This window comes from Parasteatoda tepidariorum, chromosome 5 (genome assembly GCF_043381705.1).
Source record: "Parasteatoda tepidariorum isolate YZ-2023 chromosome 5, CAS_Ptep_4.0, whole genome shotgun sequence".
Taxonomy (NCBI): domain Eukaryota; kingdom Metazoa; phylum Arthropoda; class Arachnida; order Araneae; family Theridiidae; genus Parasteatoda; species Parasteatoda tepidariorum.
In genome coordinates, this window is record NC_092208.1 from 12,451,496 (window position 1) to 12,469,301 (window position 17,806).

The following is a 17,806-nucleotide window of genomic DNA, read 5'->3' on the forward strand; positions in this document are numbered from 1 at the left end:
TTAATTTTTTTTTGAATTGATGAAATTGATTGAGTATAATTATTATTTGAACAGCCGTATTTTGCTTTCTCTTAATATTTAGTGAACTCTTTTGTTTTCGTTGAAAACAAAGCGGCTGAGTAACGTCAGTTTAAAAACAAATGTACTCATAAAGTTATCACTTTTAAAAGTTTTTATTATTAAACTGGCAATAAAAAAATTAATAAATCGAGTTGAGTAATAACAACTTGGATAAATAATAGTAATTTTAATAAAACAATATATGCAAATAATAAAAACTTTGAAAATATTGTCATTTTCTTTATTCATATAAAAATCTACTTGAAAATGTTTATTTTCGAAATCTACACATCAGGCTATCAGATTTGCATCTACAAGACCAGAATTTGAATTTCTTTTTAGTTCTGTTTTGGTGTACTTTCTTGATACATAACTTTTTTAAACAATTTAAAATTACTTTTTTAAACTGACATTTTGAAACAGTTGATATATAGAGCTGAGTAATAACAATTCGGATAAGTAATAGTAATTTTAAAAAACAATATACGTAAATAGTAAGAACTTGGAAAATAGTATAATTTCTTTTCATGGAAATAAAATCTACTTGAAAATGTTTATTTTAAGAATCAACATAGACTATCAGATTCACATCTATAAGACCAGAATTTGAATGTCTTTTTAATTCTGTTTTGGTGTACTTTCTTGATACATAATTTTTTCAAACTGTTTAAAATTACTTTTTTAAACTGACATTAAAAAAATTTGATTAATAGAGCTGAGTAATAACAATTTGGATAAATAATAGTAATATTAAAAAACAATAAACGCAAATAATAAAACATCCCTGAGGATGATCCGAAGACATGCCATCACAATTTTGATCCTCTGCAGAGGGATCTCTCCCCCGTTTCGGTAGCCCGACGACCTGCACGCGAAGTCGAGCACTTTACGGTAGAACAGTTTAACGAGGACCGATACCGCACACCCTCGAACCCTACGCAGACTGATCCAAGTGGTCTCCCATCCGCAGCAGCCAGTGATGCTTGACTTCGGAGATCTGCTGGGACCCGTGTCGAAACGATCAGTTCACTGGGGGGGGGAGGGGGGTAAATACTTGTACAAGGCTAGACAGAATCAGTTGCTTAACTGTTACGCTTCAGGGTTGTCAGAACATCCGAAAATGCAAATGCAGAGTAGTGATTCTGATTCCAACCGTAAACCTGAATGTATCGATTTATGTATTTATATTTGTTGTTACGCAGATATACCCAGGCTTGTGTGCTTATTGCAAAGCTTGCCTTGAACTAGATGGAGAAAGACAGCATACGGTCTGGGACAAAGTGGGATACGAACCCACTTCTTCCGTGTTACAATAAATGCTGCTTTGTAATTCCTTTTTCTAATTTGAGCAATTTGTTCTTTAAATCGACAAGATCTTATAATAAATCGTATTTTGTAATGAGCACACAAGCCCGCATGTCTTTATGTAATAATGAATAAATGTTCTTTTTTAAACAATTTCTTGCAGCAGTCTCGTCTCTCAGTCAAACGCTATTTAAAATGAAAGTAGCGGGTTCTTAAAAAAAACACCTTAAGAAATCTTAAACCTGAAAAAACATCAGTGTAGGATATACCGGGCAGTGGCACTTAACTAGACCTAGTATGACTAGACCTTTGGTTAATGTCTGAAATATATACTAGGTCTAGTTAAGTGCCTCTGCCCGGTATACATCTACCCCGTATAACCTACCCTGATGTTTTTTTAAGATCAAGGGCCACTACCCGGTATACATTTGCCCGGTATACCCTACACTTATGTTTAAGGGCAAGGGCCACTGCCCGGTATACCCTACACTGATGTTTTTTTAAGGTTCAGTGCCACTGCCCGGTATACATTTGCCCGGTATACCTTACACTGATATTTTTTAAAGGTCAAGTATCATTGCCCGGTATATATTTGGCCGATACNTTTTTTAAGATCAAGGGCCACTGCCCGGTATATATTTGCTCGGTACACCCTACACTTATGTTTAAGGTCAAGGGTCACTGCCCGGTATACCCTACACTGATGTTTTTTTAAGGTTCAGTGCCACTGCCCGGTATACCTTACACTGATATTTTTTAAAGGTCAAGTATCATTGCCCGGTATATATTTGGCCGATACCCCAAACACTGATGTTTCTTCTAATCTATGAATTAAAATATCGTATAAATGCAATTATATCCACGTATAAGTATTAAAATATCGAACTAGTATTAGTAAAATTATCGTATAAGTATTAAATATCGAATAAATGTAATTATATCCACGAATAAATTAATATAAAATCGAATGTAATAAATATTTCGGACATTCACCAAAGCAACTATGTGATTGTCAACATTCACCGTTTTCGGTCATTCACAGTAACATGCACATCATTTACATAATAACCTCATCAGGACGTTTATTTCATACTTTACCTAAGTAGCATCCGGCATTATATATAATCTCTAGGCAATGCGTGAAATATAAATCATTTCATACTTTGCCGGCAGGCTTTAGGACTTATATATAATGCCTAGGCATTATATATAATGCTGGATTTCATACTTTGCCGGTAACAGATACACTATATTTAGGCTCAAGTGCTTAATGCAAAAAATAGCTTGTCTCTTGTCAAATTAAAGTTGCAATTTGGTTTAGATACACTATATTTAGGCTCGTGTGCTTGCAACTGCAAATGTGGTTTAGATACACTATATTTAGGCTCGTGTGCTTCATGCAAAAAATAGCTTCTCTTGTCAAATTTGAACTGCACAAAAATAAGAAAAACAGGACAAATGTAAACCTGCCACCTTAAAGCTTCAGAGCGTTTGGCAAAAGTACAACACCCAGCGGGAATAGAGGCCCCTAATAATATATGGTTATTTTAATTGCTCCTTGCCATGCAGTATTGCTTGTCCATTATACTGCATGGCAAAGTATCCACTATATAGCATGCAATCATTCTGAAGCTCAGATGCAGTGGGCTCAACTCCTTTTATGACACTAAAACGCATATTCTTGCTGTCTTTCGCAAAATTGTGCAATCTGTTTTTCTAACAGAAAGGAATTTTTAAGCCGTTCTTTGTACTAACAAAGAAATCTTCAAATGTATGTATATGAATATATACCACTATCCCTATAAAAGATGTATAAACCAGTCAACATAGTTTGATACATCTTAGTTTATCTTTAAAGCACTTTGATTAAATATCTGAATCCATCATTAAAGCTCTCCTTATGAGATATTTTGGAATACCAAATTATTAACTCTAACTATAAATCATTTAAACTAATCGCGATTTCAAATAAATGGAACTGTAAGTAGATTATTATTTGGTAAGAGGTATAGACATCAAAATTTTAAAATTACCAAACAAATGGTGAAAGTTCTGAAGAACATTTCGGCATTTTTATAGTGATACTTTCTTTAGAACTTGGCCAACAAAAAACTATTTGTTTGGTTATGTTCATTTCTCAGTTTTGTTTTAGTTACTAAATGTATAATAATATGAACTATAATTGCAAAAACAAGAATGTCTGGAAGATCGTTACCACAACGTATGGTAATATTACAAAATGAATGGTTTAAATGCCGTATATTTTGTTTTAATTAAACGAATTATCGTTTCTTTTATTAAAGATGTATTTACCATACAAGCAAAGTAATCTTGCCAGAATTTGTTTATTCTTGATGTTTCCAGATGCAAAACATTTGCAAATATTGTTGGTCTTCAGAGGGCTCTATCTCTCGAAAGCAAAACGTGAAAAAGTTTGCAACAGAAAAAAAATATTACAGCTATTTTAGCTATTATAGGTATTAATCACTATCCTAAAATAATGATTGCAATCAATATACAATATCTCAGAATTAAATTGCATTTCATAAAACTTAAAAGGCTTCTTCATTTTAATAGCATAAGTGTTGTAATCCAGGATAGAACACGTGTAGCATAGAGCGCGAAGAGTGTAAATATTACAGTGCAAATACCACTTTGTAAGAAAATATCACCAGCAACTAGTTAAGGCAGCATTACCAATGTGCAATTAGTCTGAAAGTTGTATTGGGAAAACCTACAGTTCCGGGCCAAATTATTACACGCACTAAAAGATTCTATGTAAAATCTTAATTATCAGGTGATACTGCACAGGTTGATTGTTTTTACGATGCTGAAACCGGTTTGCACTTGTTTACGCTCGGGTATCAATGGGTTACAATGGACGATATATAAAATTAATTCGATGATTGGATAAATTAGACGATATATTACATAAATATAGAATATTTATTATATCAGTGCATTATAATATTTAGATCAAATTATTAGACACACTGTAGTGTTTTAATAGTTGCATGTTTTGCACGAGTTTATATGCAATACTTTTATAATTAAACATACATGTAATGGGTTCTTATTCTGGAGATTTTTTTACATACTGCATATTTGTATTTATTTTTAATGTATTGCATTACAATGTTAACTAAATGATACACAAACGTAAACAAGTGTAAACCGGTTTCAGGAGCGTAAAAACAATAATGCAGTATAATATCACCTGATAATTAAGATTTTACATAGAATCTCATAGTGCGTCTAATAATTTGTCTTTCACGTTGTGTTGTTGTTGTTCATTTACGTCGCACTAGAGCTGCACAATGGGCTATTGGCGACGGTCTGGGAAACATCCCTGAGGATGATCCGAAGACATGCCATCACAATTTTGATTTTCTGCAGAGGGAATGGCATCCCCGCCTCGGTAGCCCGACGACCTGCACGCGAAGTCGAGTACTTTACGGTAGAACAGTTTAACGAGGACCAATACCGTACACCCTCGGTTCCTACGCAGGCTGATCCAAGTGGTCACCCCTTGTTCACGTTGTGTTAAAATAATCATTAGTTATATCAGAAATGGATTGAATTTTTCTCAATTAATAAAATTTATGACTAGTTTTTTTTCAATTAATGACAGAAAAGAGATCTTGATGAAATTAAAAGCTCACCCGAATATTTCAAACTATTCCGCCATTTTAAGTACAAAAATCTTGTCAGAAATTTTCTTTAATTGAATGTACTTAATAAAGAAAATGAATTGTACTTAAGTATAAAAGGTTCTATATGAATATATCATTATAATCTTACTATTTACACAATAAAGTAAAATGTTAAATTGAAATGGAATAGTGGAATTGATATGAATGGGGAAAGAATTGTTGAAAATTCAATTAAATTGCAGGATAAGTAGATTATACGAGACAATGATTCCAACTGATGTAAGAAGGAAGCTTTTGTTAAACTTGAAAGCTCCCCAAGCACTTAAAATAATTTTTGTTTTTGAAAGTAGAAATCTGGAAAGGATATTTCCTTGATGGAATGTTTCAGCTTTTGATATCAAATAGAAAGCAAAGTCGTTTGCTTTTTGTCTTATCTCTTGGTCATTTTCTTCCACGCTTGCGGCAAAGTAGACGATTGCAAGAAAGAGAACAGATTGCAAGGCGGTTACTGAAACGCTTTCTACGGCGTAAATCAAATCTTCATGCAAAGCGTAACCACTCATCTCAGCGAAAAAGTGAAAAAGTATTAAAAAATACGATCCAACGATCCAGAATATAGGGAACGCCATAGCCGATTCCATATAAAAAAATATTTGATGTGCGTGACAATATTGGTGAATAAATAAAACTACTCGTCTTGAATTGCAGTTGAAAGGGAGATTAACTGTTTCTCCGCAATCCTTGATAACTTGACATAATACAAAAGACAATGAAGCATAAAATATACTTAGCAGCATTGGTAAAAGGGTACAAGCTATTCTTGATGAAAAAAAATACCATGTAGAATATATTGCTTTGGTTGTGTTATCGATAGTCGTATTAAAGCGAAATGTTACACCTAAAAACCACGAATCTCTTAAATTTTGATCAATAAAAAATAAGCTGGAATTAATGGTGCATAAAATCATAAAAATTATCAGAATCGTTATTGTTGCACAATTACTCATCAGAGCGCACTTTTTCACAAGATCTTCGTGTAATCGTTTTAATGATGCAATTCTTTGCAAGAGTCGATTAATCTGTGTTCTTTTTGAGTAAAGAATAATCCAGTTTACAGCAGTAAACATTCTATGCAATATGAAGGACACTACTGCTTTTCGTGATTGAAAATTTGTATGGTAATATTGTAATTCAGTGATATTTAATATAATTGAATAAATCAGCACGTAAGGAACAAGGAAAAAGAATGTCCAATGCAGAGAAGTTTCTAATTTCGATTTAAAGTTTATATCACCACATTTAATTCCCAAAAGAAATAACAGATTTAGAAGGATATTATGTTCGTAAAAGTAAGAAACAAAGTTTGCTTTTGCGTTCGAGATTCTAAACTTCATTTTTGGTTCAGTATACACAACACAAGAAAAAATCGTTTGATATGAGAATTTTTCAGTAATTAAATTATTGTACTTATTTGAATATTTTCAACTGGAGAAGAAGTGAAGTGATTATGCCTAACCATGAGCTTTAAATCAGATGTAAGTGGATATCTGTAAGAGCGTGCGTGTCGAACTAATTGTCTTCTGAATCGACAATTGCCACTTTCGATTATGTCACTTTCACGCATGCAGTAAATTCCAATCGTTAGAGAAAATATTGTTATAAAGCTTTCAACTTTACATAAAATATAGAAACCTAAATATTTATAGTCATATAAATAGAAGGCTTTTAATTAAAACAAATTCCGCGATTAGAAAGAACAAAATGCATCATTTTGGCGGGAAATGCATAATGAAAGCTAATACCTTAAGCTCAAAATTTTTTCTTTCAAACGATATTGATTTAAGACATAAATAAGTTTCTATTGTGCAGCGGCAAATATGCTTCAAACTCATGGAAATGACATTTCTTTAATCTTTTCGATGTTTAAAACTCATATCAATTCCTTTTGACAAATAAAAGTTCTTATAATGTAAGAAAATTCAATCAAATCACTAGATCTTATTAAGTATACTTTTCATGGATACTTGATATTGATTTTGTTCTTAAAGATTGCATCGATTTCCTTTACCAAAAATCTAAATATTAATTTTGTCTATGTACATAAGAAAGAAAAGGAATAACATACATTTTATTCGTTATAAAGAATCTATTTTCTATACTTTTTCTTCTTGCTCTTATTTGATATAAATTAGAAGTGCTACACAACTCAATTTTTTAAATTTCTAATGTAATAAGATGTATTCTTATTTACTATTCTTAATTTTTTTTTTTGTTGAATATATTAAATATTTGATTATAATGTTTATTTGAATTCACGTGTTTCGCTTTCTCTAAATATTTAGCGACTTTTGTTTGCGTTGAAAACAACGTGGTATAGTTAAATTAGTTTAGAAGCAAACGTTCTTATAAAGTTATGAGTTTTGTAAGTTCAAATTAATAAATTCCCATTAAAAAAATTCAGACGAATCTGAGTGATGACAATTAGAATAAATAACACTATATTTAATGAAACAATAAGTGGAAATAATAGCTTGGACATAAAGGAAGTTTTCTTGTTTTATTTTTCCAAATAAAAAATCTACTTGAAAATGTTTATTTTCAAAATCAACACAGAATATTCGATTTGCATTTGTAAGACCAGAATTTTAATTTCTTTTTAGTTCTGTTTTGGCATTTGTTTCTTTGGACCATTTTTTTTTTAAATCATTCAAATTGAATTTCCTTTGCATAGTATTTTTAATATTGACAAAAGTTTTATTTTTGTAAACAGATGAAAGCAATTCACAGTGCCTGAAGTAAAGATTGAAGTAAATGAAGTTAGACAATACCTTTTGTTAGTATTTGCAGCAATTATCGACTATAGGTAATCATGAAATGAGTTATTTGATCAGTTTAATTTTAGTTTAATGGATAAAGGAAAAACAGGAAGAACTGATCATTAATGGGCATGGTGAGACGATCTAAAGAGGACACATTAGTGTAGATTGTTGATGTTTGTAGTAAAAATAAAAAAGTAACTTGTGACTCTAGTTATGACTAGTAACTTACCCTGAGGAAAAAAGCATGATCAAAACTACCTGAATACGGTGAAATTAACTATGTTTCTGGGTATTCGGTAATTTTTTCCGAAGTGCTTTGGCAATGATTTTGGTAAAATTAACAATGGTTTTATAATCTGTGATAAAATTTATAAATGTGGTAAAGTGTGGTAATTTTATTACGAGCATGGTTTAAAAACCGGTTAAATTTACTTTTCAGTTTTTGTATTTTTTCTAAATAAATGGCGATAGGAACTATAATTTTGAAAACCGGAATTTTCGATAAACCGTATCGATACGAGTGGAAAAAATTCAAAGGAATGTTTAAATACTGTCTGCAGTAAAACCTCTAGGGAGCGACCACACTACAGTAATAGAGGGTCATTAATGGAGGTTAGTCTTTCGTAGGTGTTACTTCCATTGATTTCAAAATGTTATCAAAGGTACATCTAAGTCGAAGTACCATCGCAACCACTGAAAGCGTGTAAGAATAATAATAAAATCTCTCTTTTCCGCGTTCTCTTTTATTCTATTTTCGAACATTCTCGTTTATTCTCTTAAACAAGCGAAGTACAGCCAATGAAATAATGTAAGAATAACAAAATGTGTTCTCTTTCGACGTTCAGTATATATCAAACAAGTAATGCGTTCTGTAACAAAAAAGCACCATGTGTGAAACCCCAGGTGCTCAAAACTTTAAGTGCCCCTTAAAATGGAAATTCAAAAATTCATGAAAAAAATATTTTCTTTTTGCAATTTTTAAAAAAGTATTACATATTTCCAAGCGTAAAGGTATATTACTTTCTTTTAGACTCATTAAAAGTTTTTTTTGTATTTTTTAGAGGTAAAGTTCGAGAAATGGAAGAAAAAATAATTATAATTGGTCTTGTAATTTCCTCCAGCCTCTCACTCAAATATCTAATTTTATCTACTATCTTCTTCTGTGAAAGTCACAGGCGCTTGTTTTTTCTAACAAGTTTTCTGCCACGATCAACTAAACAGTTAGAATTTTCCAGATTGGAAAATTTAGGAAGAATAGAAAATTCTTATTTATGGTTTTCCATTTTTGAAATTCGCACATTTGCTGTTTAAGTTTTGCATGATGTTCTTATAATTACGTAACATTTATAATTTTAAATATTAGGTTTTTACTGACATAAAAACATAATTGAAAGTTAATGTTCAATAAGATTATTTTTGCAAAAAATTTAAAATTTCAAAAAGCTTTTTATATTTAAATTTTTGCAAAACATGCTTAACTGGAACTGAATTTTATAAAAAAAAATTTCAACGTTTCTAATTCTAGGTAACTTTTGGATGATTTGGCATAGATGGGGCTCCAACTTAGGCGTTAAATTCAGCCCCATCTTACTTTAAAGCAATCCTGTTCAATTTCATCAATAGCTGAAACTCGAATGAAAGAGTAAAGCAGAACTGTACTTTTTATACAGAAGTCGGAAAACCATCCAAATAGTCAGACAGAGTGTTTAAAGGGAGGGCCTAAACGATAAGGGGGAAATTTGTATTTTAAATGAAGGCCAGGACCACAAAAATAATAGCTCCGTCTTCCATTTTTTTTTTCTTTTTTTTTTTTTTTTTTTTTTTNTTTTTTTTTTTTTTTTTTTTTTTTTTTTTTTTTTTGTCAAATCTGATACCGTGATCAACAATCACATAGTCGCTTTAGTAAAAGTCCGATACATTCGTTATATCCGTTTTGAAATTAATTTATTCATTGATTTTATTATATTTATTCGATATTTTATTATCTGCTCAGGATAGATTCGTAGAAACATCAGTGTTCGGATTACCAGTTAAATGCATACTGGGTAGTGGCACTTGACCTTAAAAAACATTGATGTAGGGCATACCGGGCAAATGTATACCGGACAGTGGCACTTAACTAGATCTAGTACATATTTCTGACATCTACCAAAGCGACTAAGTGCTGTCAACATTTACCGATGGAAAGCAACAACCACCAAACTCTAAACCAAAATTTTCTTCTTTGTACATCATTCGATGCGGAATATATTAATCTTTGGTTTGAATTAAAATTTGCGAATGAAGAACCTTTTAGATGTTATGAGACAAAAACTAATAAAGTTGCTGAAATGTAGCAGGTCTTTGGATCTCAAAAATTTAGCTCACTTCAGAAGCAGGCACAAACACATATTATTCTTCGTTGAGATGCCCAAAATAAAAATTAAATCATTTCCAACTTTCAGTGATTAAATTCGTAGCAAGATGTTTTTTCGACCTAATTTTTACTGGGCTACGAGGCCAAGTCACAAAATCATAAATGAATAAATTGGGGAACAAGGGAGCCTAATTGTAATTATATAATATATGTCATGTTCTAAAAATGCATAACGGCTTATATCTTCTCTCAATATTAACCTATAATTTTAAAATTTAGTCATAAAGAAATAAGGCAAAGAGTATATACTCCTATTAGTGCTAAATGGTTGCTCCAGAACTTTGCATTTTTGAGCAAAATAAAAATATTTTTAAATTTTCTATAAATATTTTTGAAAATAATGGGAATTTTCGGAAAACTCGGAAAGCTCATATGTTAATATGAAATCAATTTTCAAATGTTCAATTTTCATTGCAAAAAGTTATACAACAATCTCTGAGTATCCACTCTAATGTAAATACTACATAAGGTGCTCCGAAATTTGACCAATATATCCAGAGAGGTGATATAAAGATTAACCAGGTGATCGCAAACTACGTCGCGAGGGTGAAAATCACAAAATCCCCTGCAAGTTCTGATAGCTCGCTGACAAAAAATACTTTCAAAGGTACTAAAAAATTTCATTTCAGAATTTTTATTTGTACCAAATGGCGCCCTCTGACATCATTATACAATCTACAACGAATTAAGAACGATTCCTAAAAATGGAATCATGAAGATAATGTAAGATTTCATCCTACAGCAAGATAAGCAGCCTTCTCTTTACCATAGTAAATGTGATTTCTGAATGCTAAAAAGAATAGTAAGAAGTAAAGCAACGTTGCGACAGATTTAGCGTTACCCAGGGTGCACCACGAGGAGGCCTGTCGCATTACACCCCATTTTTTTTTTTTTTTTTTTTTTTTTAAAGCCAAATTTAACAAGATTTTTTTTTTCTTTCGTACGTAAATTTATGAAGAGAATTGCCAACAAATTTTCTTTAGTAGTTTTTTTTTTCTTTTTTGCAAAATATATCGAGAATTTTTTTCTATTCTTTTTCATAATTTATATTTCCATATTTCCTTAAGTAGTCTTTTTTTTTTTTTTTTTTTTTTTTTTTTATTTTTTTTTTTTTTTTTTTGCAAAATATAACAAGAATTTTTTTTTATTTCTACTACGTATTGCCAACAAATTTTCATTGAAGTTTTTTTTTTTAAGATATTTTTGATTTATTGGGTTGTTTATGAAAATGTTCAAATACGGTATGGTCAAAGCATTTTTCAATATTTCCCAACAACATAAATTTCTTGAGAACTTTCGGAATTCCTTGTACCTTTTGTGTTTTTCTTTACATTGTGCATTCAGCCAATCTTTCTTAAACATATCAACAAAAGCTTTTCTGTAAAAATAATTAACTCACATAAATTTTAATTGCCTCGCAAACAAGTTTTGTAATCAAAAATTCAGTCACATTAAAAAATAAATTACTGTTATAAATAATATAATATTGTTATAAATAATATAATAATGCGAGTAATCAACCTGGAACAAAAATTTAAAACAGGAAATGAAGCCTCGTAATCAGGACAATTAGGAACTGTTTCTTATTATAATAAGTCTTAATGATTTGCAATTTACAGGAGAAAGTGTAAAGCCATGCATGTTATATCTCTTATAATTTTGGCGCTATTATTATGTGTCTCAACGAATTTGACAATCAGGAAAACAATCATTCAAAATAACTTAATAAAATGCGATCCTTCGTAGTTAAATTAATTGTGTATTCATAATTTAATTATATTATGCATTGCATTAATATTGTATTTATGATTCAGCGCAANAACAAGGTAAATATTTACTAAACAATGTAAGGTTCTGCAAAGTCAGCGAAAAAAAAAAAAAAAACGTTTTTCAACCAAAAAAAAAAGGTTACCGTGTTTTAAAAAGCAAGTTTTTCAAAATGTGTTTGTGGATTGTATAAACATTGATCAATAGAGCATTAGTTCCCTTTGTAAGAAGACTGCAGTGTAGGCCATCTCCTGATTTATTGAATAATAAATAATTAGATGAAAGATTTTAATTGTTTTTAAAATTGAGGTTTGGGCCTAATATGAATGTCATAAGTTCGTCCTTCCCGCCAGAAGAAATTTAGCCGCCATCTTGAATTTATTTGTGGCAAGGAGTCAAAAGGGATAAAAGGGATTTTTTTTTTTTTTTTTTTTTTTTTTTTTTGNTTAACCTTTTTTTTTTTTTTTTTTAATTTTCCTTCCATAATCAAATGAATTCGAAACTAACTCAATAAGAATAATATATCTGAAGTTTTTAGAAATTTAGTAAGTATTAAGTATAAGAGAGTACAATTTTCGATCTTACCTGTATGTGCACAATTTTAGAAGAAGAACTTTTTGAGCCAACCATACAAATTACTGATGGATTCAATGAATCCCTTTCTCTCTTTGACTCTTTCTCTCGCCGTGATTTCAACCACGGTCTCCACAATCACCTCAACACAAGATTCTCTGTAAAAATCATTAATATTTCATGATTTAGGATTTCTTCTTATAAAGTGGTTTTGTTATAAAATTAAATCACATTAGATTAAATAAAATTTTGCTCATAATCCACTCTAATACTATTAACTAACTTGAAATAAAAGCAATGAGGAAATTAAACAGATGAACAGCTAATATGTAAAGTTTCTTAATATACAAAGTCTTATTGATTTGTAATTTATAGGCCAAGAAGTAAAATCATGATTGTTATATGCTTTGAAAAATTTGTCTTTAGTATTTATCTCAGCATTTATCAATCAGAGAAACAATTATTTAAATTAACTTGACAAAATACATTCCTTCATAATATAATAAAATTAAAATAGCGTTCAAAATGTAATTGAGCTTCAAAAATGGAAGAAAAAAACGTATTAAAAACACGCTATTTAAAAAAAAACGGGACAAAAAATTTCATGGATGTTATACGTCAATAGTCAATTACTGATAGATCAATATTGTATAACTACTCTCTGTATGAAAACTACTGAATAATTTAATTAGAAGTTTAAAAGCTTGTATGTTATTAGTGTTAATTAAATTATAAGCAAATATTATTTTAAGGATAATTTTCAGCATTCTAAAAAATACCCAATTAGTCAAGGTTCAATATTTATTTAATCAAAAACAACTAAACGATTCCAAAAGTAAAAGCATTTTTTAAGTAAAAACATTATTAATTTGATATCTAGCATTAAAGTAAGCTGTCATGCAACTGCACGTGTAACAGAAACATAATTTTAGCACTCTGAAAAAATTTATAGAAATATTTTAAGTGATTAATCACAGAAATAATCCATTTGTCTATACTACCACCTTTGCTATAATAAATTTGAAAAGAAAAGTTTAAGCCCTAGTAATAAAATAAATGTGAAACGTGTTTAAATTTAAATTATGACTGAAAATTTGACAAGGCATTTATGCCTTAAAAAATTAAATTTCCTTTCTGAAAAAAAACTTCAGGTGTGAAGACAAATGAGGCTTGATTTCAATTTGATAATTAATTGCACAGAAATATTTTTAAACCATTAGCACAATATTAATCATTGAAATATATAAAGAGTTAATTACCTATCCAAAACACCATAACTGGTTCGCTCATACAATCCTTTTTCAAGAAGATCAAAATCCTCATCGACCCAATTCATAGAACTAAAATTATAAATAAAATAATGAAATGTACTTGTATTCATTTAAAAAAGAAATGTTTGCAATCTCAGTTCTAGGATAAATAAAAATATTTATAAATATTTAGAATTTGCTTTTTTAATTGCCATGGAGAGAGAATAATTTATTACATTAATTATGTCAGGAAGAAAATAATAATGCTTGATTACAATTTGATATGAAATTCTTCTTAAATCATTTTTTTTCCAATTTATTAGTACAATACAAGTATAAATCAGCAGTAATTTATTTAAAGAGTAAATTACCTATTATTAACTAAAACATTTATATTCATACAATCCTATTTTAAAAAGAGCGAAATCGACATTATTTCACTGTTCGATATGAGTACTGAAATTACAAATTTAAAAAAAAACTAAAATCTATGAGTATTCAATGAAAGAAAAATTATTTACAATCCCCTTTTTTTTCAGATAAATTAAATATATATTAAATAGAACGGGTGTATTACATTAAATGCCTCAAAGAAAATATTTTGACTAACTATATTAGACATGTCAAGTTCAAAAAAAGTTGGATTGATTTCAATTTGTTAATAAATTCGGCACAGATATTTTTTGATATCATTAGCACAATACTGATATAAATTTGAATTAGCTTACATAAAGAGTAAATTACGAATCATTAACCAAAACTCCATACCTGGTATGTTGATACAATCCTTTTTCAAGGAGATCAAAATTGTCATCGTCCATCTGGACGTGATGCAAATTATTGCAATCACTGATATCAGACAATTCATCGCCAGACATATGAGTCTGTGCATCTCCGCTGCCATTGCAGCCCTCATCAACATTTACAACAACCTCAACTACAGATAAAAATAAGAAGAAAAACATTACAATACTTACAAGTATAAAACAATTTAAAGAAACATAATGATAAGAGCATTAAAATGCAGAAAAAAATGCGATTTTTTTTTAAATTTTATTTACTTTTAATAAAACAAGGTAAATATTTACTAAACAATGTAAGGTTCTGCAAAGAATAAACATAATTTGTTGTAACTATCATTTTATTCTTTTAGAAAGTCTGGTTGAAACCTAATGTCTCTAACTTACCATATTTATTAACTTACTATACATTAGGAAAGACTGACGTTTTTCTGTAAAAAATACTTACCAAGCCTTAAAGTTCTTCATCAGATGTTTTATTTTATTTCTTGTTATTTGACGAAATAAAATAAATTATCATTATACAATTCTTACTTTTTGAGAAAATTATATTCTGAGATTAGTACCCGTGAAATTTCAGCAATGAAATGCAAATTTTACTACCTTTCTATTAAAATTAACATATTTTATTCAGTATTAAAAATGTTATAATCATAGTTAAAATAATATTATCCATAAAGATAGATCGTGCAAACAAATGTTCATATTATATATTAATTTAACAAATATAATAATGTGTGTTTAATGCTCTCTTTTCGTAATTCGTAATTTTTTTTTTATCCACATGAAGCTTTTTTACAGTTTTTTATTTACATCTGTTTATTATACGATTAAACTTAACGATTTTTGACATAGTGATATAATGACATTAGTGCCAGGAACATTCTTACAATTAACTGCAAATATTATATTGCCTTGTTAATATATTGATATTTTTATGCTAATTTATAATATATTGATATTTTTATTGCTAATATATTGATATTTTTTATGAAAAAGTACAAATTTTTACAAGAAGATGTCGACTAAAAGAAAAAAAAAATTGCCAAATCTAAGAGGGGCCCCAAATTGTAAACCATTTTCTGCAGCACAACAAATTTGAATTTTCTTTTTTTTTTTTTTTGTAGTTTCAAAATGAAGCTATAAATTCTTTATAAAGAAAACGTGTTTGACTCATAAGAAGTATAAAGAACAATCATGCACTTTTTTTTTTGTGAAGAAAAACTTACAATCTTCAAGTGAATTGTCGGATATCTCGCTTCCAAATGCATCAAGAGCGTCGAAGTTCAAGAAGGGAGATAAAGTCTTTAATTGCAAAAAACTTAGCCAAGATTGCTAAATTGCAAGACTGAAATCGCCAAATAAAAATATGTTTTTTTTTTCCTTTTTGAAAATGGTGAGTTGTAAACGAAAATAACTACAAATTCATTATTTTCAGCTAAACATAGAAAAGAAATACATATTTTCCTCCTAAGGAAATACTGTATTTTTTATCATGCTATTGACAACATAACTTTGAATTATCTCACTCAAATTTTAGCTTTATGAATTGAGATATAAAAAGTATGTGTTTCATACTTACATAGAGGTCGAGGATGTTCTTTCAACTGGTTTAACCAGTGATTAATAATGGCTCTTTTATAGAGAGGAAACCTCATCCTCTTCTGAAGCCAGTAAGAAATCATTCTTTGGTGATACAAATCACTCATAATTAAACACTTTTTTAAAGCTCTTGAAAATCGCAGTCAAATTGACAACCTTTTCTGAATATAGCTCAAAAAAGAATGAACATCAAATTTCTTTTATACCTTTGTTACAATTCTCAACAATTACTATATGCTTGCCAACAATGTGTAACAATATAATTTTATACACATTTCTCTGACATTTCATCAAATTTAAGTATTGTTGTAGTTCTAAAGTGAATATTTTTTCTTGTTTCATTGTTGCAAATTAAATACAAAAGCTAACATAGACATTGCCGAAAAAATTCCAAATATTAGGTTAAAGAAAAAGGATTTCTAAATACAGCAGACTGATATTCAAAAAAGACATCTAAATTTTGCTCAAAACACATATAAAAGAGTATAAAACATATGCAGAGCTTTTAGAAATTAATCTGACATTAGCGTTTTTTTTAATAATTTGTTTATTCTGAACAAAATGTTTCTAATTTGTTTATTCTGAACAAATGTTCCTAATTTGTTTATTCTGAACAAAAAATTAGAGATATCTAGTAGGAACACATAAGACTTCTGGCTGATGCTTTGTATATCAAACAACTTTATAAATGAACAACTATGTATGTTAATAATCTCTTGAATTAATTTGAATCTAACACCAAATATGTTAACATAAAGTCCCGTTCCGTGAAAAATCGTTTTTCATATTTAAACCATTTTAAAATTAGTCATATATAGTAATAACATATAAAGAACTTTTTATTATATAAATTAAAGCTTTTAAGCAACCGTTTAAAGCACAACTATTTATTTTAATTCTGTAAAAAATGGGTAAAATAAGAAATTCCATAAAAAAGTGCACTAATAAAAATTCAACAAAAGTATGAAGTACAAAAAAGTCTGAATTTTGATTCATTTACTGCTTCACTGATATTTGGTTAATATCATAATGCATATTAACATTTTTGTCAAAAATAAAGCCACATGTTTAAGACAGAAAAAAGCAAAATGTCGTCGAAATTTATCAAGCTCACATTGCGGAATGTTAGACGACTAAAAACATAAGAAACTCGTGTATTCGTAAGGAAAACCGCAGTAAATAAATCTCTAGGGATAGAAACACATCCAAGTTTCATCGGGAAATCCAATTGTTTTTCATTCCGCCTTCTCGATTAGTGATTTGATTCATTTCAATAACGTTTTGTTTTAAACGTAAATATGCGACCCCTTCTGGGCGCTCACTTTTCTCACTTAAGTTTTGCTGAGAATTTCAAGTTCTTCATTAAGGAGAATAATAATACATACATGCACTGAGTATGTATGTAGATTTCATTCTTACTTTCAAAGTTAGACAAGGAAAAAAAAGGCTAATTTCTCGAAGTCAATGGCAATTAGAGAAGCAGTAAGTCGTGTCACATTAGAAGGAAGAATACAAATAAGTTAAATAACCACAAAACACGTTTTTGAATCTAGATATATGT

At 29.4% G+C, this 17,806-nt stretch overlaps 1 long non-coding RNA gene across 1 annotated transcript; it reads left to right on the forward strand.

Moving 5' to 3' along the window:
* The first annotated feature begins 9,630 nt into the window (after nt 1-9,630).
* Nucleotides 9,631-11,370, forward strand: LOC139425565 (uncharacterized). Its single transcript, XR_011636779.1, has 2 exons — nt 9,631-9,697; nt 11,324-11,370. It is a non-coding gene; the product is annotated as an uncharacterized lncRNA (long non-coding RNA).
* The last annotated feature ends 6,436 nt before the right edge of the window (nt 11,371-17,806 follow it).